Source organism: Armigeres subalbatus, chromosome 3 (genome assembly GCF_024139115.2).
Source record: "Armigeres subalbatus isolate Guangzhou_Male chromosome 3, GZ_Asu_2, whole genome shotgun sequence".
Taxonomy (NCBI): Eukaryota; Metazoa; Arthropoda; class Insecta; order Diptera; family Culicidae; genus Armigeres; species Armigeres subalbatus.
Genome location: NC_085141.1, coordinates 53026402 through 53050991, shown reverse-complemented (window position 1 = coordinate 53050991; position 24590 = coordinate 53026402). Strand labels below are relative to the sequence as shown.

General features: G+C 41.2%; 1 protein-coding gene across 5 annotated transcripts in view; it reads right to left on the bottom strand.

The window, feature by feature from the left end:
• Positions 1-24590, bottom strand: part of LOC134225165 (spectrin beta chain, non-erythrocytic 1) — a 257521-nt gene that overhangs the window by 110509 nt on the left and 122422 nt on the right. Inside the window, exon 2 of one of the 5 annotated variants that reach the window (XM_062705021.1) lies at positions 10240-10323. The exons of the other annotated variants lie outside the window; for them this stretch is intronic. The gene's annotated coding sequence lies outside the window, so the exon portion shown is untranslated. The remainder of the gene's footprint in view (positions 1-10239; positions 10324-24590) is intronic. 5 annotated transcript variants of the gene reach the window in all.

The following is a 24590-nucleotide window of genomic DNA, read 5'->3' as shown; positions in this document are numbered from 1 at the left end:
AACATTGCGAACACAATTCTTCTCCTATCGAACTGAGCAATCACACAAACTCACAATTTCATACATCCATATTTTGTAATTCCGAAATTAAATCTTGCGCAAATTTGCGCCATTTAAAAATCGTGGTCTCTAAATTTGTGATACACTTTGAAATTTTTCTGTGAAATGCAAGTTATTTCCATGTGCGATGAACCTTCCATCTCACTTTCTAAGCGTATAGATGTCGACTTTTCCGATTATAGGGGGCAGCAGGGACTATGTCCAAGGGCTTGACGACCCCTCCCCATGGCCACTGCGAGTTAGGGGGCCTGCCTAGGATGTGGTGGGGTTTGATAGTGGGCTCTGTTGAACCTCTGCAAAAAGCTGCATGTGTCTAGAGGCAGGCCCTATCAAACCCAGTCAACACATGAAAGTATATGGTGTCGTGTAGGCTGTTGAAGTGGAGGCGATATAGGTGCTTCTCCATACAACATGTATGTATATCGGGTATCTATATCGTCTCCAATTCAGCATCTTGTATTGCACCATGTACGACTTTATATTGACTGAAAAGCGACCGTGTGCCGCTCAAAGCGCACAAGCCCAACATGAGTGCCAACCGGCACATCAGGATTAATACCAGTGAGATCCTGATTACAGTATACTGGTTACGGCAAGCGACAAACACACGCGCGAAAGTAATGCAAAATAAACGACATGTAAAATAAACGTAAATTAACAAAATATGTCTGGCTACATTCTTATTTAACGTCAAATAGAGATAACATAATTAGCTTTCCGATTACTATCAATTTGGTTGAACAGCCGTGATTATTACTTTATTTTCAATTTAAATCCCGTTTCCTTTTTAATTTCCTTGCGTTAAAGAAATGATGCAGCAGGCGCCTCATCCGAAATTCAAATGAACAATCGCTCATTTTGAGCGATTAATTGTTTATTCTCGCGAAGGATAAACAATTGAACAAATCAAGGAAATGCTAATACTGTAGTATATAAGTTGCATAGTCACATCCATGGTGAATCCCGATCTATGTTACTGATTACCCCTCCCAACTAACACAACTTCCTTCCCGTGGTAATTGTGGAGATGCAGAGGTATTCTCGGTCTCTAGTAGCAACAATAACCACACACTAACATTCCCTCCCTTCCCCAACTGACTGTAAGGACTTGGCCGGCGCCGTTATTGATCAACATTTGAGAGCTGCTGAAACGTGCACTTCGAGAATAGATGGTAAACACCAACCACTATTCACTTGGATCGTAGTGCAATTTGCACCAGTTCTGATCAATCACGGAGTAGCAACCATTGATATGTACAGTCAGTCTAAGCTAAGCTAAGCTAAGCTAAGTATAGGTATAGATGTCGACTTTTCCGATTATAGTGTATAACAAGAGATTATTCATATTTACGAGATTCTAATCAGCCGCCTTGGGGCCCTCCTTAGCCGTGCGGTAAGACGCGCGTCTACAAAGCAAGACCATGCTGAGGGTGGCTGGGTTCGATTCCCGGTGCCGGTCTAGGCAATTTTCGGATTGAAAATTTTCTCGACTTCCCTGGGCATAAAAGTATCATCGTGCTAGCCTCATGATATACGAATGCAAAAATGGTATTTAACCTGGCTTAGAAACCTCGCAGTTAATAACTGTGGAAGTGCTTCATGAACACTAAGCTGCGAGGCGGCTCTGTCCCAGTGTGGGGATGTAATGCCAATAAGAAGAAGAAGAATCAGCCGCCTTACACTTGGGAAACATGGGGTAAAACGACTCATACTTTATAACGACTGGAAGGAATGTATCTGGGACTGTCGATTATTCACAACTTTTATGTTGAATTCATTTTATAAATCCAATACAAGTCTTTCTGTTATTATTTGGAAAGTCGATAAAGGGCGTCAAGGAAGGTTGTGATTTGTGAATGACTCCAAAACACTAATATGAAATGATAGGAAAAAAACAAAATTATCATATAAATATAGGGTGGATGTACCAATTTCCGCCATACATAAGAACAACTATTTTAAAAAAATAAGTAAAAGGCATGTGGGTGGACTTAATACACAGAAAAAAATAATGAAAAATAAACAGCGCGTAAAACTTGACCTGCTGAAATTTACGCTTTTCTACGCTGAAATTGTCCTCTTGCTAACAAGATTGCTTACAACTTGTATGCAATATTAACGATTTGCGTCGAATATTGTATACATTTGGGCTATATCCCGTATGGAATTACGCTAATAATGGCGTTCCATTTATGTGCATGATTTTTAGCGTAAATTTCAGAGGATTTTTCTATCTGTGTATATCAAGCGAAAGGTTTTACTCCCTGCTTCTTAGAACAGCTGTGGAAACCACAATAAAATGTGTTATTATCCTCAAAATTGATTAATCCATAATAGGAACGCATGCACCAGTTGTGGCACTATTCTTAATTTTGGTTCCTTATTTGGCAAATCCCATTGTTTTCTTATGGGACTGGCCAAATTGGGACCACTAGTGCGACAACTGGTGCAAAGGACGTTAAAAATTAAGCAAAATCAATTTTTACAATTATGCTTTGCTTGTTTTGGAGGAAATCAAAGGTGTTATCGTGTCATATGAATATGCTTTATCGATATGAACTTGGTTTGCGGTGATTTGATTGGCTATTTGGCATATAAAGCACTAGTGCGATAACTGGTGCTTTAGCCACAACTGGTACATCTAGCCTATACAAAGTACTGAGACGTTAAGCTAAAAATGATTGAAATGAATAAAAAAAGTACACTGAAGTCGGTTTATAAACGAGGCATACGTTCCATGTAAATCAAAACCACGTAAATTCCAAAAGCATTAGCATTGTTACGGTGTAATTCGTAGATTGGACACAAGTGATACTCATGTTTAACTTTTGAGATCCTTATCCAAAATGCTATCAAAAATCAAGAGGGTGGTCCTTGATTCCAGTCTTAGACAAAAATAACAAAATCATGAGGATTACTACTCCTGGCCACGCCCATCTTCACCGTAACTAGGGAGAGGCTGATAGTGTTAATGTGGTACTTACTTAACGAGAGGCCACCGACTTAGCGACACCCTCATAAGTACCACGGAGGGGTATACCCCGTTAGGCATAAGTACGTTAGGCATAATGGTGGTTAAGCATAACGAACGATAAGCATAATGTACGTTAGGCATAAAATGGCCCAAAGAACAGCCTTATTTATTCAGACTAAGGCCGAAGTGGCCTGTGCGGTATAAGAGTCATCTCCATTCGGCTCGGTCCATGGCTACACGCCGCCATCCACGCAGTCTACGGAGGGTCCGCAAGTCATCTTCCACCTGATCGATCCACCTTGCCCGCTGCGCACCTCGCCTTCTTGTCCCATCAGATCGTTAGCGAGAACCATTTTCACCAGGTTACTGTGCGACATTCTGGCTATGTGCCCGGCCCACCGCAGTCGTCCGATTTTCGCGGTGTGAACGATGGATGGTTCTCCCAGCAGCTCATGCAACTCGTAGTTTATTCGCCTCCTCCACAAGTACACAAATTCTTCTACCACCTCGATTTCGTCACCACCGATGCAAACTCGCGGTGGGTGGCTCACATTGTCTTCTCTTAAACCTCTTCCTATCATGTACTTCGTCTTCCACGTGTGACATAAAGAAGGCAGAATTATGCCAAACGCCCATTATGCCTAACGTACATTATGCCTAACGTCCATTATGCCTAACGTACTTATGCCTAACATCCTTATGCCTAACGTACTTATGCTTAATGTCGCGGACCCCCACGGAGTTGGATAATGAGGAAGGTATTCGTTAGGTCAGGATTAGAGATGTGCGCCGCCGCCGACATTTTTGCATCGGCGCGCCGCCGTTTAAAATTTGTTACGCCGCTGATCTATAATTTTCCATGCCGATTCAAATTTGAAGAAGTCCGCACAATTTTCAGTGGAATTTCCAAAGGTTCAGTGGAATTTACGTAGGATTTTCCTGATTGGTCCCTACAACATCACATTGAAACTCCAGAGAATTTTTTGCGAAGCTATCAGTGATTTTCTTGAAAACTTCGTGTGGAAATTGCGAAGAATTTCCCGTTGAAATGCAAAGAATTTCTTGATGAAATTGAATTTTTAAACGAAAAAGGATCGTTTGGCAAAAAACCATTTGGCCGAAGACCGCTAGGCTGAAAGTTGTTATGCCGAATATATCTTTTAACGGAATAGACCATTTGGTAGAAGACTAAGTAGCCTAACTCTACGAATCCGTATCTGCAAAGATAACAAATTGTAGTTGAATTAAATGGAAAGTACTAAACTCGTCTTAGACGGCGGAAAATTCTGTTCAACTTCCACAGAAATTACTTTTTTTCCAGAATATTCATTTAAAAAATATACTTAGATTTTTCACGGGAGCGAATTTGAAGTTTCGAGAATTCTTTTGGATTTACTAAGTGGAGCTCTTTGGATTTCCCAAGTAAAATTGTTGGGAATTTCAGCGAAAAATTCTTTGGATTTTACATGTTTCTGTTGAGTACTCTTCAAAATTTATACAGTAAATCCTTCGTAATTGTAGGGGCTTGTGACTGGAAGAAGAGATGCTTTAACGTTGACTTTTTCAAACTAGATTAATTAAAACATAGGCATAGCCAACGTTAAAACAAAAAAATCTTCGAAATATCTGCGTTTACGAGAAATTTTCCGGAATTTCCGCGGAAGATTGTTTAAAATGTAAAATCTGAAGATTTAAAAAAAATCTTTGGTTTTCATTTTTGCTCGAAATTTTTAAGGATTTTCTTTGGATTTCTACAGGAAATGCTTTGCATTGTTCATAAGAAATTCTTGGGAAATTTGATTGGCAGAAAGCATCAGACGGCCAAACTGGTAATTTTGCCGAAAAAGCCGTTTACCGTAACAAGTTGTTTGGCCACAGAAGTCATTAGGCGACAATTCCTTTTGGTCATTTGCCCGAAAATATTATTAGGCATACGGCCTGATGTAAATTACTGAATGGATAATATGATCAAAAATGGCCACTCGTTTGGCGAAATGGCTTTTCATCAAAATTCCAAAACAAAACAAAATTCCGTAACCTTTCTTCTATTTAAGTCGATACTCTGCCGTCGTCAGTCGATACTCGATTTTTTCACGATTTTGATTTTCTTCCAGAAATAAGCTTAAAATGCCCTCAGTTTTAAGAAAAACTAGTAAAATAATTGGCTTTATTCTAGAAATTTGAAAATCAAAATCCACTTGTGTTGTCCCATCTTGCTATTTATTCGCACAACAGTCACATTCCAGATTTTGATACACTTTTGCACAAAAAATAAATATAAATATGGTCCAGTTAATAGTTCCATAGCGATGTATACAGATAAAGAATATTATGCCAAATTAATAAAAAGACAAAAGACAAGTTTACAATACAAGTTTGTCGAAATTATTTTATTGGCTTTTTTCGGTGATAATTATACTACTCAAAACGAAAGGGAGTAGATGAAAGTAATGAAGATACAGATTCGATTGACACCGCAAGCGAGCGGCAAGTGTGAAATGAATAGAAACTGAAGATTAGCAGAGGGCCAACGTCCACCCAGGAATACAAGTTTGCAAAATTCAACGGCATATTACTCAAGTTGAAGAAAACTGACATGGGACGCTTATGCGAATAGGGGCAGTACTGGCCTTTAAGCAAAAAGTTATCTAGCCAAATTCAATTTAACCGAGCTGAACTGCACGTTATTCGAAACTGTTATCAGGCCGAAAATTGTTCGACTAACAGGTCATTTGACTGAAAATGCCGTTCGGCCGAAAAAGTCGTTTGACCGAATAGATCATTTGACCAAAAATGCAATTAGGTAAGAATAGTCATTTGGCAGAAAGAGCAATTTGGCCCAAAATGTCCTTTCTGCAAAACAACCATTTCGGTCAAATGACATTTTCTGCGAAAAGGGTCGGCCGGCTGAATTGATCATTTTGCTAAGAAGTCTAGTCAAATAGGTCATTTAGCAAAAAAAACGTCGTTTGGCTGAAAGGGTTGTTTTGCAGGAAGCATATTTTCGGGCCAAATGGCTCTTTCTAACAAAAACAACTCATCTGTTTCTAAACAGGATATTTTGGTCTCGATTTTGGATAGGCAAATTTATTCCAAAACATATAAACGATGAAAGATGTATTTTTAGAGATTACGAAATTTCGTTCAATGATCTTTTGACAATAAGGCCATTTCGACGTAATTGTTATTTGGCCCAAACCGACATTTTTGACCATATTATCCGTTCAGTAATTGACATTTGTCCATATGACCCGTTGGGCCAAACGGCAAAACGGCATTTCGGGCTAATGACCCATTCCGCCCAACGATTTGTTAGAGAAAACGACTTTTTCGGCCAAACTACTAGTTCGGCCGTATTTTGCCTTCAGCCAGTGGAGTTTCCCAAGAATTTCTTTAGGACAATACCCTAGTCGTTAGATATCTGCAACATCCCAAGTAACATTTTAGGTTTATAACGCTCTTGAAGAACAAAATTTACTCTACGGGAGTCCTATGTAAACAGGATAGAACCAAAAAGTTACTAGGGATGTTTACGTTTCAGTTAGCGAATGCCGTTCGATAACTGCAACCAATGCTAGACATTATACGGTTGTTATTCGACGTCAATGCAATGGAACCTGATTGTGCAGTGCAATGCAGCTATCATCGACTTTGACATCGTTTTGAAGTACAGCAGTCCGATAACTGAAAAACTTATGCAATTATCGAAGTGCAGGTAAAAAGCATTGTAGGTCATTGACTTGCAGTTATCGAAAGCCTGCTGTACAAAGAATTTCTCTCAAAAATTCAAAGAAATTCCTTAAAAATTCAAAAAAAGATTTCAATCTACATTTTGAACAACCTCCCGCGGGAATTTCCGGCGAAATTCTAGTGAAAATTTCAGAGAATTTCCTTTGCAAACTCCATAGAGTCTCCCGCGGATATTCTGAAGAATTTTCTGTTTTAACGATGGCCATGCCAAACTAGCCGTCCTAATTATTATAAACTGACACACCATTAACACACCTATTCTACTAGCCGCACTCTACTACAATTACGAAGAATTTACTGTAGAAATTTCGAAAAAAAATATTTATCAGAAACTATCCGTGGACACTTTCCTGTAGAAATTTGAAACAATTTCTCATGTAATTTCCGAAGAATCTCCTGCTGATGTTCCAAACAATTTTCTTTGGGATTTTCAAAGAGCGTCTGTTTGTAATTCCAAAAAAATCTCGAAACTTCAAAGTAGTTCCCGTGGAAAATTTTGGAAAAACTTACAGAAAGTTTTGAAGAAGTTCATCAAATTTTGCAGTCGAAATTAGAAAGATTCTTCCGAAAAAAAGCAAAAAAAAAATCCTTAAGAAACGTAATAAACAAAAACGCCACGCCGATTCACGCCGCCACCGCCGCTGGCTAAAATGGCTTACGGCGCGGCGTGACGCCGAAAACGCCGCCTCCGCTGACCAAAATTCTGACCAACACACCACGTAAAGGTGTCTACCCAGCGTTACGGGTCCGTAACTACGTAAATTCCAAAAGCCGTAAAAACTCTAAAAACCGCGTGAAAATGACTTCATCAAGAATCGATTTTCACGGATTTTATGGAGTTTTCGGTCTTTTAAAAAAATCGCACTAAAAAAACTTATATGGAAATTCGCGTAAAAAATGCGTAAGTCGCCTAAAAAGTGACCCCAGTATAAACAAAATGATTTCGTTGGATCCACGGAGAACATCAAAACTCTTCCTTAAAGAAATAAATGATTTTCACCTGGTAGACGAATTACGAAGAATGATGATGCCTTGGAACAAAAAGTGAAATCAATGCGATGTTTGAATGGTTTGGACTAACTCATTCATTATTTTTTCAATCTTAAACATTCACTCACTCACAGTTTCGCTCAATATTCTTTTCTCATCTAGTCATAAACTGATTCTCTTATACATTCACTTATATAACCTCTAACTCTTTCACTTTTTACTCAATCACATTCTCACTCAGTCACTAACTTACACACATATTGGCTCGTTATTCCATTAACTTCCCACTTATTCACTCACTTACACACTTATTAATTTGCTCACTCACCCAATCAGTCACTCACGGCTATTCACATCCTTACTTCCTCACGAATTGATTAACTAGTCCTTTTACTAACTCACTCAATCACTCGTTCCCTCCTTCATTGAATTTTTCTCATTCTCAAGCTTTCCTCATCATCTGATTCACTCACTCACTTATTCACTGACTTAATTACTAACTCACTTGCCCGTTATCTCACTTACTCTCTTACTAACTTACGTTTTGTCTTTTCGAGCTTTTGTCCTTTCCACTTTTTGTCATAGATTCGATATTGACAATGCTCTCGTACCTTTGACAAATTTAATTGTCGAAGCCAGAGGCATTGCAATTCCTAAACGTGAAATTAAATTCAACTTCATTATTGTTGACTACTGATTCGTCTGAAAAATATGGGTCGAATGCAATACCAAAGCACTCGCAATTCCGCTTTAAAAGTTGTTTAGCGAAATTTGCAGAAAGAAATGAAAACGTTTCGAAATTCTGAGAAATATTAACTTTGAGAATAATGTCTCAAAGTTGAATCCCAGTTCGAAACCCTTTTGGAAATTGACAAAAAATCTTTTTAAAAAACCTCAAAAGCCTATTTTAGTGCTTAAAGGCGAAATAAGATTTTATTAATAAATGGGGAAAAGGCTCAAAAACTTGCTCAGCAGTTTGGTGGTGCCCATAATTTTAGTCTAGGTCTCACTAGTCCTATTAGGGACCGGGTTACGCGGAGCTTCGGAGACATTCTCAATAAAGAGAATGTTGTTGACTCTCGTTTAGAACTAGTTTGGACTTAGTTGAACGCGACGAAATCTACGAAAATGGAGCACGGCAAAACATCCTGGGCGGATCGTAGGAAAGTATGCCGTTTCTTTCTTTCTTGCGTACTTAATATTATAGCAATTTAGCAGTATTGAGTGCTTGATTTATTTTCTTCAAAAACGAACTAAAGAATTTCTCTGATGAAAGACTTTTTTCGCAAGCTGATATGATAAAAATACTTATTCGGGAGGCCAAATTTCTGATGCATTTCAACTTGTTCTACACAGCTGTGCGGTTCCCAACACAAAATGAGCGAAAACAAATCGGTTAAGGATAAGTGCCTAAGAATGAGTGAGATTTTCCGCACATACATACATACGAATGTACATACAGACAGACAGACAGACATCACCTCAATTTGTCCAACTACATAAAAGTCAGCCTTCCGGGCCTCCTATCAAAAATTCGTTTTTGGAGTGAACATATGCCTTTTCGTTACACCTTGGTGTACGCGAAAGGCAACATCTTGGAAGACAGTCACGAATTGGAATTGCAAACATAATAAAGGCTGGCAAATGTTATCATCTCGATGACGAGCTAGTGAGGTAAGTAAATTGTTCCCGGTAAAGTTCACTGACTCAACAAATTGTGTTTTGATCGTATGGAACTGTGAGCGAAAGGTGCCACCCCGTACGAAGTAGAAGCAAGCGTGAAATCACCGAACACGTCGTCAGCCACCGGCAATGGTCGCTCATCAATCACTAAATAAACCGAATGACCAATCATGACGAAACGACGGGTTGACCACGATTAACTCAGCGCACTGACCTGGATAACGTACTGTGAACACGGGCGAAATTGACAATAAATTGTTACTAAATTAGAAGTCACGTTAAATTTTCTGAAACTTTTGCCGACAGAACGTTAAAATTAAATGCTTTTAAAATTTGAACAGCTATTACAGAAAAAAGCGAGTAATTTTTACGCGGTTGGAGTTTATTAATTTCTAGGGCTACCTCAATGTCCATAGCTTTCAAAATACCTCTTAAGTGCTAATTTCTTTTCGATTTTTTCGTGGGGTCAAGTCAATGTTTTACTTTAAGAACATTATTTTGAGCTTTTAGTGGAATGTCTTCACATGTCATAAGACGAGTTCGTACTATCCCATTTAATTCCACCACTTCATTGTAACATTCAACTTAAAGTTACAATCAAGTGGTGAAATACAATGGGATAGTACGAACTCGTCTTATGACAAGTCATTGTTTTAATGTCGATGTATAGTAAAATGCAGATCAATCATTAATCTCCTATCACCAGATTTCCTTTCAAACTGGGACTAGGTTCTTCAATGAGTAATCCATGTACGAATTGAAAATGATTAAGCGCTACCTACATGTGGAACAATGCTATCACCTAACCGCCAACGTTGACACTGGTACTGAGGGTGCGTAGATTACTGGAACGATCGGTAACCAACCTGCAACGAGGAGAAATTTTTTCATTAATATTGAGATAAACCAAAACGCAAATAAGTGCCCAGCGATAAGCAAAGACAGTTGTTAGTACAATATGTGCTAATCCACAACGTTATCGGGCTTGAACTCATTTTCATATTAAACCTTCTGCCGATCGTCGGAGATAGATACGAAGTGCTTTGTTGGCACAAATGAGAACCTTGGAGAAAAAAAAAACAAACAAACAACGCAATACCACTTGTACTGTCAACCACGCCAGCCAAGTGGAGAGTGGTGTTGTTTTGTTTGCAGGTAGTAGAAATTGATCGGATGTATCCATTATCATTCATATTTTTCGTCCCATGGTTTGACGCACTGAACTGAGGAATGCTAGATAATGATTGCACAGCAAAGAAATGAATGAATTGATGCTGTCTTTGGTTGTTTTGTGATTGTGCGAAGGTCACGTAGAGCGGTTATCAGACATCACTGCTTATGTACATTTACCGTGATAATCTTCGATGACCAGTTTGTAAGATAGGACGGTTACCCCTTTCGGTGAAATCAAAATTTTTCTATCTCACTTAATCAATATTCATTTTGAAAGTAACGACAATCAGCAAGAGAAGGGAAGCTGCTAAGGAATTGCTCATCGAGTATTCAAAATCGTTTCGTCCATGGATGATTAGAAGGTGGGCTCGATAAGTTGCATCAGCACCACAGAAGCCGTTTCTCTCGCTCTAGGCAACGATCTGGCTCATTCAAATGACAGCGAACCGAGATAGGCTTCCCTTGCTAACATGTTTAATTGGCCCTGACGAAAGCGAGAAAACAAAATGGGGGTCGGCTGATGCTTTTTTATTTCACTCAGCAAGGGATATAGGAAGTCATTTTTAAAATGCTTATTAAAGCGTTAAAACACATTTTAGCCGAAAAATGTTCATTTTATTGGTTTAGAAATTCAATTTACTTTTATATAGGTAACACGAAAGTTGAATTATTTTGATTAAAAAAACATGTCTAGATAAGGAGCCTAACATGTAGTTTTTCAAAATTCTAACCATATGTATTTAAAAGTTTTCAACATATCACTGTTAATAACATTTTAAAAGCATTTTAAAATACACTTCCTATACTTCACCATGTTGAAAAACAGTGATTTCACGCACACGTCCGTCGCCGCTAGATGGCAACAGCGCGGCTGCGTCAAAGCGAATGGGTTGATGTAAAAACCAGCATTTATCCATTCACTTTTGACAGCTGAAATATTCGCAAAATGAGAGAAAATTTGGTTTTCTTTGGAATGAGCCTTCATGTGGTTAGTGCATGTAAGGTTCTTTTTGCCTTTCTCGTATACAATGTATACGTAAAGGTTATATGTTCGCTCCAAAAACGAACTTTTTATTATAGGAGGCACGGAGACCCGTACCCAAGTAACAATTTCCATGCTTGTTGGATTTATTTAATTCTTATAGTGGTTTTATGACAGCAACCGCCATGACTAGTTTTCAGTTTTATTGGCGCTCTTATTGCTGTCAATAAAGCACTCATAAATCTACTGGAAAAGCTTCAAACATCAAATGCCGATTGATCTTATGAGCAACTCTACGATTGTGCTAAAGAGCTTAATAAGCCATATTTTCAAAGCTCGATCAAAGCCACAATTTTTAGTCGTAATGTGGTCAAATGAATAACCCCAATAAGAATATTTGCATTGCAAAGAGTTTATAACGGTGTGAAAGAAGAGCAACATTTTTCTGCTTGGAATTCATGATGGCCATATTGGAAAAACAGAAGTATTTTTAGGTCGGTGAAATTTATCGTTGAAATCCATAAATAAATGATATTTTCTTCGCGTAGAACACTTTTCTTGTTAAATGATTGGAATTAGGAGAAACATCAACATATTAGGGGGATATTTACGATGTTGATGTTTTAGTTGTTTTCAACTTAAGGTGAGTTACGGCGGCGTCCAAAAATGGCAGGCACAATGGCCGTGCTATCCCTCACCTCGCGTTTTTGCTCGCACAAATGTGAATATTTAGGCGGTTAGCACATCTGCAAACCATTTTTTCGTGTGTGCTGCAAGTGAGCAAAGGTGAAAAACTACTTTCCGCTTTTGCCTGTCGTTTACTTTTCGAGTTATGTGCCCTTTAAAGCGCTATGTCGATTTTTAATTGGACTCCAACGCGATTCACCTTAAAGCGCTAAACTACATTATTTTGCCGGCGCGTGGTATACAATCTTATTTTTTACCTAGCTTTCACCATAAAATCGAAAGCGCAGCTTATTTCAAAGAAAGTATATTGAAAAACAAACCTGATAAATTTTATTTTGTTGACATCCTCTTCATGAATTTCATCATCAGTCCATTTTGTTATTATTTCCCACAATACTTTTTTCCCCTTTTTAAAGCAACATGTTTGACAGCTGCCGCAGCCAAATTCCCTTTTTTGCAGGTGTTTCAAAAAGGGTTTTTCAAATACTCTTATAGGAGGTTTATAGTGGTTAACTAGAGAGGGCCACTTGGCCATATTTTACTCTTATAGTGGTCATCAGAAGGTTGTCGTGTAGTTATGAGTTTTATTGTTAGTTCTTATGATTTGATCTTGAAAACCATTCCAAGAGGGGAATAAAACTTAAAATGTTACTTGGGTAGTGTTATATACCGATCGACTCAGCTCGACGAATTGGAGTGATGTCTGTGTGTGTGTATGTGTGTGCGCAAACTAATCTCACTCATCTTTTAGGCACTTATCTTTAACCGATTTGCTCGCAACACGCAGAATCATGTCCCATTGTTTCGTATTGAAAATTGGCCGAATCGGACAATGGGATTCGGAGATACGGCCAAAACACATTTTCCTTGAAAAAAATATTCTCATTTTTTTTAGAATCTTGTCCCATTGTTTCCTATTTAAAATTGGCCATATTGGACTATGGGCTTAAAAGTTATGGCCAAAATACTATTTTTATAACACACGAGAAAGGCTTCATTGCCGCTAAGTGGATTAATCTGTTTTTTTTTTTCTTAATATCAATGGAGAGAAATGACTCATTCGACGTGATATATTTCATCAACGTTTTAATTGGAACAATTGTTATTCAACTTTAAAAAATGGCCTTTAATATTATGTGCTTTGTTTTAAGGTTTTCACAGAATATTAATCACACAGATAAAAAAAGGTGTTGAAATTTACACGAAAGTAATGCACATAAAGGGAATGCCAAAAAGGGTGTAAATTTAAACGATATTATTGCCTGAATGTATGCAATTTCTATTGCATTATGCCACTTTTCATATGACTTATGCTATAGCAATTGACATAATGCTATAGAAATTGCATACATTTAGGGCGAACTTGTTGGAAATGAACCAAGAACGCCGAGAATAGTGTAATTTTCCGCGTCTTTATTTTTTGAGCGCTTATTAGTTTTCATAATTTTTTTCTGTGCAATTTAACCTTTTGTCTGTGCTCTGGGGTCAATATGACCCCAGGCCACTTTGAATGGCTGCCATTTTTTTAATTTTCAACCGATTCTCCTATTTTTTGGTAGTTTGGTAAAACTCGCCGAGATCTGTCTCCTAGGTGCAAATTCACTTCAAAAATCTTGAAAATATGCGCTACAGTGTACTTTTTTCAAAAAACATACGTTGTCTGTGCTCTGGGGTCAAATTGACCCCAAATTGAAATGCTATAACTTTTAAATGCTTGGCCAATTTTGGATTTTTGGGGCTGTTTCGAAGATAATTTAATCATCTTTCAGGACGTTACCAAAGATTGACTGTAGGTGGGCGGGTACATCGCGGGGAGGGTTTTCGTAAAAAGGTACAAAACAGTGATTTTTCGTGCTTATTTTACTTGTATCTGAATTTCCTACCCATTTTGAACTGCACCTTTTCAAAAGGTTATGCAGGAAGGCGTGTGCTTTGATATGAGGCATTGATTAGTTTAGAGCTTGGTCGCTAGGTGGCGGTATATTTGAATTCATTAATTTAGACTACTCAAGTAATTCCGATATATGGAATTTTCCTCATTGTAAATATTCTTATCGCACAAATTTGAAATTTGTAAAGATGACGTCTTTAATAAAGTTCGTCTGGTGGGAATGGACTGTCATGTGACAGAATAAATAATTAGGAAATTTACAAATAGGCGGCGCTAGCGTACTTGCAATATTCTTGCATATATGAAATATTGCTTTAGCTTGAGATCCCTCATACCTACACTCAAGTTGTATTCGGCAATATTGTTCAGGATGTCTAGCACTACAAAGCGGTGCTCAATATAATGAGTACGTCTTCCAATTTTTAAATTTGTGCGATAAGAATATTTACACTGTGGAGAATTCTATATATCGGAATATCTAAAGTAGTCCAAAATAATGATTTCAAATATACCACCACCTGGCGGCCGAGCTCTAAACTTATCAACGCCTCATGCCAGAGCACATGCCTTCCTGCATAACCTTTTTAAAAAAGGTGCAGTAGGATTTTCGGATATATGTAAAATAATCATGAAAAATCACTGGTTTTATACCCTTGTTCACTAAAAACCTCCCCGCGATGTACCTGCCCACCTACAGTCAATCTTTGGTAACGTCCTGAAAGATGATTAAATTATCTTTCGAAACAGCCCCAAAAATCCAAAATTGACCAAGCATTTAAAAAGTTATAGCAATTTCAATTTGGGGTCAATTTGACCCTAGAGCACAGACAACGTAAGTTTTTTTGAGCACAGACAGAAGGTTAAAAATGATTCTAAGAAACTCGCTAATGGCAGAGGCTACTGCTTCATTATGATAATAATTAAATACAGCATACATAACTATAAGCAAATTTACATCCTAGACAAATTAAAATTGCTATAATGCAACAACAGTACATTGCATATAAAACTGGATCATAGGTCTCTACTTTTTGTTGCATGCCGTTCACGCAATGTCGTTTTTGACTTTGAAAGAATGCCTTATATCGCACACAGTCACAATCAAAAAACCTATTCTCGATTAGGATGTTTTTTTGGAAGATAAAACCCTCTTTTCTTGAAAATCTGAAGTAGTTGACGTCATCGTTTATGTAATGGCTCTTAAACTCATATACATAACAAAAAGGGTTATCTTCCTTACGACAGGCGATGATTTGCGTATACCTGCGGTTTAAAATTTTCTCATTGAAATAGTCAACATCGGTCAGTGTTCTGACAAAAATGACTTCCAATAAATCGAGTCGATCAGTACACATCAACGTTGCATTCTTCAAGTCATGATATCCCAGATTACAGAACAGGTCCAGCTCGAAGCATTCCGATTTAGATCCATGTTGACGACGTGTGTCCTTCGTAACACAAGGTAGAGATTCAAGCTGCTGCAACTCCTGTACCAATCGTGGACATTCGTGTTTCGAGTAAATATGATTAGGAAAGATAACGATAAATAGGGTTAGCACCTTCATATCTGACGGATTACTAAGAACGCGGCACACATAATAGTGGGTTGAAAATGAAAGGATAAAGGCTTTCAAACTTCTTCAGTGACCTTTGAAAATAACCCGATTAAATGATCACCATTAACGATCGATTACAATCGCAGAAAAAAAGAAATCATAATGCTTTCTAAGAAGAAAGCCATTTAGACGAAGTTGTTAACTTAGATGACACATATTTTTACCTTGGCATTGTCTTGTAGTAAAAGAAGAACAAGTGCCAGGATTTTAACACCATTTTGGCAGCAGTGAAGGTAAAATCAAAATCTCAATCATAGAACATTCACACGTAAACGATATCGATTTTTATTTAGCATCAGGTTTTTATTTCACTTTAGAATACGCTCAAACTTTATAGGGTAATAACAGATAATAAAAGTATTTTCAAAGTTTCCAATATCTAACTCACGGAAATGTGATATATTACTAATGCGTTTAAAAAAGTGAAATAAATTAATGTTGTTTTGCTAGCAAAAACGAAACTACATATTCTTAGTGACCAACGGCCGCTGCTCCCCGACGACAATAATTATGTGCAAAATAATCGTAGAGGAATTTGTATCCCAAGAAAATCAGAACAATGAAAAAACAACACGACACAAGCAATACTCCCGAAACATAACGTTCAGCCAGGGTGTATGATTGCTCCTCTTTTAGACACCGTTGTTTTTGTTTCCGGAAGAAGACTCCATATCGTACACAGTCACAGCTGAATACCGTATCCGCGAATGGATTATATTTGACTGACTGCACGTTCTCGGAATCATTCAAATATCCCGAATAGTTGACTTCGTAGCTCCAGTTGCCGTACCAACGCGCATAAAGGACACACTGCAATGCGTTGTCCTTCTGACAGATGGTGATGTGCGTTTGTGTCTGGGATAGAATATGGCTTATGGCGGACAAGGTGCTCATCTGTTTAACGATAGTGATTTCCAACATTTCAGATGGATCGGTACAGTTGAACGTGGCAGTTTTGGTGTCGACGTAAGCCAGACTGCACAGAAGGTTCACTTTCAAGCAAACCGGCTTGGTTTGATTTTCGCGAAGGATTCTCTCCGAGAGACAAGGGAGATTTTCAATATCCTGCATGTCCTGCACCAGTGTAGGGCATTCGCCCTGGCAAAAGACTTGACCTGGAAAGATGGCAATAAATAGAACCAACAGCTCCATGTCGATGAGGGTTACTACGAAGACTGACAAAACAAAATAGCGATATCAAAGAGGAATGTGCACTTTCGCAATAGAATCGGTGAACTTACACAGAAAGAAAATCATTTGAAATTTTCACGTGATGTATTGGACATAGAAACAAATACCTACCCAAAATTGTGTCGAATCCAAATGGTCGGGGTTCTGCCAAAACACACCAAGCGCAAACAAAAACTCACCTATTTTTCTGCTTAAGCTTTCGTTTGGTGGATTTAATTGATCGTGAATCGTATCAAATATCCCCCAACCCCATAACTAAGGATATCATACATCGAATATGCGTATGAATTGATATAAATATTACAAGTCAGTCAAAAAGCCGCTTGGTGCGGTTTGGCTGAACCTCAACCAAATAATTTTTCGGTTAAAATGAGACAACCCCAAAGATAAATGCTACCACACGTCAATACAATGATAATTTCGCAATAATCAGATGTTGCTTTACAAAAAAAAATGCCCCGCCGAGTAGGTCGGTTGGTTTGCATTGTAAACTATTCGTTTTCCACACACATGTGTTTAATCAACATTTTTTTCTGTGTATTTCTATCATTATTGCCTGTTGTTGGCCAATAGCACATTAAGTTTCCCTGGAGTATGTGTACATTAGAGTGAACAAAACTTTACCTTTTTCGCTCCGCTTGTGCTTAAAAGATAACATTTTCCTTTCTTGGAGTAATTTGGTCACAAGTTTGGAGTGAAATTTCTTGCAATTTGATTGTGCACAAATTTTTTGAAGTTTGTATGGAAATAGTCACTTCTTTGAGAATTTGTTTTATTCGAAATAGTTAATGCGTGACCTCATGGAGTGGTTTTCCGGAGTAAAAAAGTCAAAATTTGAATCACTCTAGTTTACATATTACGCGCTATAAGTAACTTTGATGAAGTTCGTGGCATATGTTTCAATACATATCAGCTACTGCTTTTCTGTAGTCTCGTAATTTGGGACATAGTGTTGAAAACCGAAAGCATACCTACTTCAGCCTGAAAGCACGATGATAACATTTTTCGATGTTATGTAAGCACGGATATTGATTACTTTCTTTGGTGCAAGTGTTCCGATATTATGGGTATACGGTTTCTCCATATGTCAATAACTCCATATGTCTTCTTATTGGCATTACATCCCCACACTGGGATAGAGCCACATCGCAGCTTAGTGTTCATTAAGCACTTCCACAGTTATTAACTGCGAGGTTTATAAGCCAGGTTACCATTTTTGCATTCGTATATCATAAGGCTAGCACGATGATACTTTTATGTCCAGAGAAGTCGAGACAATTTCCAATCCGAAAATTGTCTAGACCGGCACCGGGAATCGAACCCAGCCACCCTCAGCATGGTCTTGATTTGTAGCCGTGCGTTTTACCGCACGGCTAAAGAAGTCACCCTCTGTCACTGGCAATGAAAATGAAAATCTCAGCACTAGAACAGTGCGTCAATGATTGACAGGTACACGTACAATACAAGTCGTGAAAATGGATGGGCGAGATTGCTGCAACACCGCACGATGGCGAACGAGGCACGATATAAATCGGCACGGAACAGACAAAACTCGATTTTCCGGAGGAAAAAGCGCTAGCAGGAAGATCGAGACCGTAAAGAGACGGAGCAACTGTACCACGCTAATAACGCACGAAAGTTCTATGAGAAGTTGAACCGTTCACGTAAGGGCCACGTGCCACAGCCTGATATGTGTAAGGACATAAACGGGAACCTTCTTACGAACGAGCGTGAGGTGATCCAAAGGTGGCAGCACTACGAAGAACACCTGAATGGCGATGTGGTGATGGACCTTGGAGAACTCGCGCAGGAAAAAAATTTACCGGCTCCGGATCTCCAGGAAATCCAGGAGGAGATTGGCCGGCTGAAAAACAACAAAGCTCCTGGGGTTGAACAACTACCAGGAGAGCTATAAACACGGTGGTAAGGCACTGGCTAGAGCGCTGCACTGGGTCATTACCAAGATTTGGGAGGAGGAAGTTGTGTCGCAGGAGTGGATGGGAGGTGTCATGTGTCCCATCTACAAAAAGGACGATAAGCTGGATTGTATTTAGCAACTACCGCGCTACAAGGTACTCTCCCAAATGTTATGCCGTCGACTAGCACCAATTGCAAGGGAGTTCGTGGGGCAGTACCAGGTGGGTTTTATGGGCAAACGCTCCACCACGGACCAGGTGTTCGCCATTCGCCAAGTACTGCAGAAATGCCGCGAATACAACGTGCCCACATATCATCTATTCATCGACTTCAAAGCCGCATATGATACAATCGATCGGGACCAGCTATGGCAGCTAATGCAAGAGCACGGATTTCCGTATAAACTGACACGGTTGATCAAAGCGCCGATGAAACGGGTGATGTGTGTAGTTCATGTATAAGGGGCATTCTCGAGACCCTTCGAAACGCGCAGAGGGTTACGTCAAGGTGATGGTCTTCCGTGTCTGCTATTCAATATCGCTCTGGACTCCGCAAGACGCTCCGATCGGTCCGCCGTACCAAACTGACAATCTACAAAACGCTCATTAGATCGGTAGTCCCCTACGGTAGGACCAACGCGCACTTGGAGTTTTCGAAAGGGAAGTGCTGAGTACCATCTATGGTGGGGTGCAGATGGCGAATGAATCACGAGTTGCATGAGCTGCTGGGAGAACCATCCATCGTTCACACCGCGAAAATCGGACGACTGCGGTGGGTCGGGCACGTAGCCAGAATGTCGGACAGTAACCCGGTTAAAATGGTTCTCGACAACGATCCGACGGGCACAAGAAGGCGAGGTGCGCAGCGGGCAAGGTGGATCGATCAGGTGGAAGACGACTTGCGGACCCTCCGTAGATTACGTGGTCCATAGCCATGGTCCGTAGCCATCACCGAGCCGAATGGAGAGGACTCATATATACCGCACAGGCCACTTCGGCCTTAGTCTGAATAAATAATAATCTGTTTGTAAATTTGTATCCGTATTCTCACTCACATAAGAAATAAGAAGTGAGAAGTCACAAGTGACAAATGAGGAGTGAGAAGTAAAAAGTGAAATGTTCTTTTTTTTTTTCTTCTTGAGCAAGGGTAAACGGAAATCTGCAACCAGACACCTGAGGAGGTACTCAGGTAGTGTGGGGATGGGTATGTCATGTAACTCTTACCCGACCCACTAAAACCAAAACCTTTTCGCCAATCCGTACCCCCGGCCCGCAATTAAGCAATACATCAGGGGGGGACTATTGAGAACGCTCACGCCTATGCTAACGCACTTGACGTCAATACACACAACATCGACTTCAAGGGTGGCTACCTCACCACCCGTCGATCGCAAGCTATGATAGTAACCTAACGGTCCGTATCATAATCTCACGTTGGAGACGAGCACCCCGACATCAACCACCGCGCGTGAACCGCAATGACCTCTATATCTACATACTGAGGTCCCCGCAGCCCACCCGCGACATGTTGGTTGTCGGGGTGAGCAAAGTGTTCACTGCATCACAGGTTCCCTTACTGCACACGTTGGTTTTGTTCAAGACGCCACCACCACTGCAGTTTCGACATAATCTGTTGAGATGCTGTGTTCACCGCATTCCATATAGCTTCCTCCCGGCACATCCTCTCGACGAGGTTGTCCGGGGTTGTATCCATACCACTAATAAGCAGCATGGCATTGCGTTCTATCTCGAATCGCGGGCATGCGAACATCACATGCTCTGCCGATTCTACCTCACCTACACATTCAGGACACTCCGCAGAATCTGCGAAGCCAAACCTGTGTAGGAATTTCTTAAAGCAGCCATGTTCAGACAACACCTGTGTTAGGTGGAAGTTGACTTGACCATGCTTCCTATCAACCCAGTTGGACACATCTGGAATCAGTCTGTGGGTCCAACGACCTTTGACTGCGGTGTCCCATGCTCTTTGCCATTTAAGCAACGAAGCTGCTCTCTTGACACGTCGCACTTGCACCGAGTCCCTTTCGTTGTAGCACTCCACATCCTCCTCTAAGAGTATGTCGATCGGCATCATTCCAGCTATAACGCACACCGCCTCATATGATATGGTGCGATATGCGCTCGCGACACGTAAACACATCAGCCGGTGTACTCTGATCAATTTCTTTACATTGTACTCGGCTTTTAGTGCTACGGCCCATGTCGGCACGCCATAACGGATGATAGACAATGCTACGCCAGCTATCAGCCTACGCACTTGACTATGCACCGCCGATCTGTTGGACATCATTCGTGATAAAGATTTTATCGCCAATGAAGCCCGCTGACATGCATAATCGACGTGGCTCGTAAAATTGAGCTTATCATCGATCATCACGCCCAGATGCTTGAGAGACCTCACGGAGTTAACTGTGCAGGTCCCTACTCTTATCCTCGCCTGTTGCAGCCCATGACGGTTATGCACTACCACGACTTCCGTCTTGTGATGTGCAAGGGACAACCGCCTCGAGTTGAGCCATTCCTCCACTCTGCCAATCGCGTATGAAGCTTTCAGTTCGACTTCATCGAGAGTGTCTCCTGTTACCTCCAGCATTACGTCATCCGCGAAGCCTTCTATTTTCACACCGGCCGGGAGACTTAGGCGTAATACTCCATCGTACATAATATTCCACAGAACCGGTCCGAGGATCGATCCCTGTGGAACACCCGCGGACACTACGATCGACTTTTGACCAGCATCAGTGTCGTATAACAGCACCCTATTCTGAAAATAGCTTTTCAGTATCCTGCACAGGTAATCCGGAACTCTCAATCGGTGCAGGGAGTCAGCAATTGCTGCCCAGCTAGCATTGTTAAACGCGCTTTTTACATCAAGTGTAACCAACCCGCAGTACCTAATACCTCTTCTGTTTAAACCTCTCGCTATCTTGGCCGTATCCGTTACCGCTCGAATTGCTTCGATGGTAGAACGGCCCTTACGGAAGCCATACTGGTTGCTAGATAAGCCACCAGCACACTCTGTATAAGCCGACAATCTATTCAGAATGACCCTCTCTAGCAGCTTTCCAGCTGTGTCGAGTAGGCAAATTGGTCTGTATGCCGAAGGATCCTCCGGCTGTTTGCCAGGCTTCGGTAATAGCACCAATTTCTGCCGTTTCCATCGATATGGGAAGTTTCCTTCGTCCATGCATCTCTGGAGGCAGCTCCTGAACATATCTGGATTGGCAAGAATGGCGTGTTTAAGGGCCAGGTTTGGAATACCATCCGGGCCTGGCGCCTTATTGAGCTTAAGTTTTCTTGCGGCTACGATAAGCTCTTCGTTAGTCACTAGCGGTACCACGTCAACTGACTCGTACGGAGTAGCGGGCCAGTTCGATGATTCATGCCTCGGAAACAACCCGTCGACTATTTTGGCCAACATCCCGGAGATTTCTCAGGTGGCGTGGTATTGGTCCTAGCCATCACCATCCTGTATGCATCTCCCCATGGATTGTCGTTTGCCATCCTGCACAGCCGCTCGAAGCAGGCTCTCTTACTACATTTGATCTCGTAGTTCAGAGCTCTGCTCGCTGTCTGGAACACCCTGCGTCTCTCGACCTTATCAGCGTCTGTTCTGGCACGTGGCAGCCTTCTTTTTGCTCGAAGACAGGTTCTACTCTAATATCTGGGACACCGCAACTTTCCCGGTCGACTGGATGCAAGGTATCTTAGTAAAGGTGCCCAAAAAGGGTGACCTGACTGTATGCGATAACTGGCGAGGCATTATGTTGCTGTGTACCGTTCTCAAAGTTCTGTGCAAAATTATCCTAGCCCGGATTCAGGAGAAGATCGATGCGACTCTCCGGCGGCAGCAAGCCGGATTCCGTGCCGGAAGATCCTGTGTGGACCATATTGTCACGCTCCGCATCATTTTGGAGCAGGTCAACGAATTCCAAGAGTCCCTTTACTTGGTATTCATTGACTACGAAAAGCTTTCGACCGTCTCAATCACGAGAATATGTGGGGCGCCCTGAGACGCAAGGGGTTCCTGAGAAAATCATCGGCCTCATCGAAGCACAGTACGAGGCCTTTTCGTGTAGAGTGCTGCACAATGGGGTCCTGTCCGACCCTATCCGGGTCGTAGCTGGTGTGAGGCAAGGATGTATTCTATCACAGTTACTGTTCCTCATCGTAATCGATGAGATTCTGGTAGATGCGATTGACCGTGAACCAAACCGCGGGCTGTTATGGCAGCCTATAACCATGGAGCACCTAAACGACTTCGAATTGGCGGATGACGTTGCACTACTCGCGCAACGGCGCTCTGATATGCAGAGTAAGCTCAACGACCTTGCTGATCGCTCCTCCTCAGCAGGTTTAGTCATCAACGTCAACAAAACCAAATCGTTGGATGTAAACACGGTGACTCCTTCCAGTTTCACAGTAGCCGGGCAACCAGTGGAGAATGTTGAAAGCTTCCAATATCTTGGTAGCCAAATGGCGTCAGACGGCGGTACCAAGATCGACATAGGCGCACGGATCAAGAAAGCAAGGGCTGCCTTTGCGAGTTTAAGAAATATCTGGAAAAACAGGCAGATAAGTGAACGCACCAAAATACGAATTTTCAACTCTAACGTGAAATCTGTGCTGTTATACGCTAGCGAAACATGGTGTGTATCAGTGGAGAACACTCAACGGCTGCAGGTGTTCATTAACAGATGCCTGCGGTATATAATTCGGGCCTGGTGGCCTCACAACTGGATCTCAAACAACGAGCTCCATCGTCGTTGTCACCAGAGGCCGATAACAACAGAAATTCAGGATCGGAAGTGGGGCTGGGTCGGCCACACTCTACGTAGGGGCGGAAACGAAATCTGTAAGCAAGCATTAGACTGGAACCCAGCGGGACATCGCAGCAGAGGCAGACCCAGAGGCTCATGGCGGAGAAGCCTCAATAAAGAAATAAAAGAAGTCGACCGAAATCTAACCTGGCAACAGGTTAAAGCGATAGCCGGGCATCGCTCAGGATGGAGATCTTTCAAGTCGGCCCTTTGCACCACCGGAGGTGTACAGGATCCATAAGTAAGTAAGTAAACAGGTTCTACGAAGGTCTGCAATTGTGTCAGTCCACCAGTACACAGGTTGCCGGTTTCCGGGAGGTTTGGTCCTCCTAGGCATCGTCACATCCCATGCACGGGTTAGTACATCGATTAACTCGTCGCCACTTAATCCCGTTGTTCGCGTCTCCCATCGTAGTGATTCCTCCAAGAGTTCTGGGTTGAACTGCGAGGTGCGCCATCCTAGATCGGCTTTGCCGATCCGCCTTGTGGTTGCTACGGGGGTATACCGGATCATAAAACGAATTTCCTGATCATCGCTGGAGGTACACCTCTCATGAACCTCCCATTCTGGTTCCACCGTCAATCCCGCGCTGCAGAAGGTCACATCGATGCATGAATCGCCGCTCGGTCCCCTGAACGTTGGCACTTGACCTTCATTCAGCAAGACTACGTTCAATACCGCTAGCGACTCTAGCAGGGTATGACCTCTGGCGTTTGTGGACCGGGATCCCCAGTCCACTGCCCACGCATTGAAGTCGCCTGCTACAACTAACGGTTTTAAGCCAGTTAGTTGAAAAGTGAGATGTGAGAAGTGCAAAGTGTGAAGTGATAAGAGT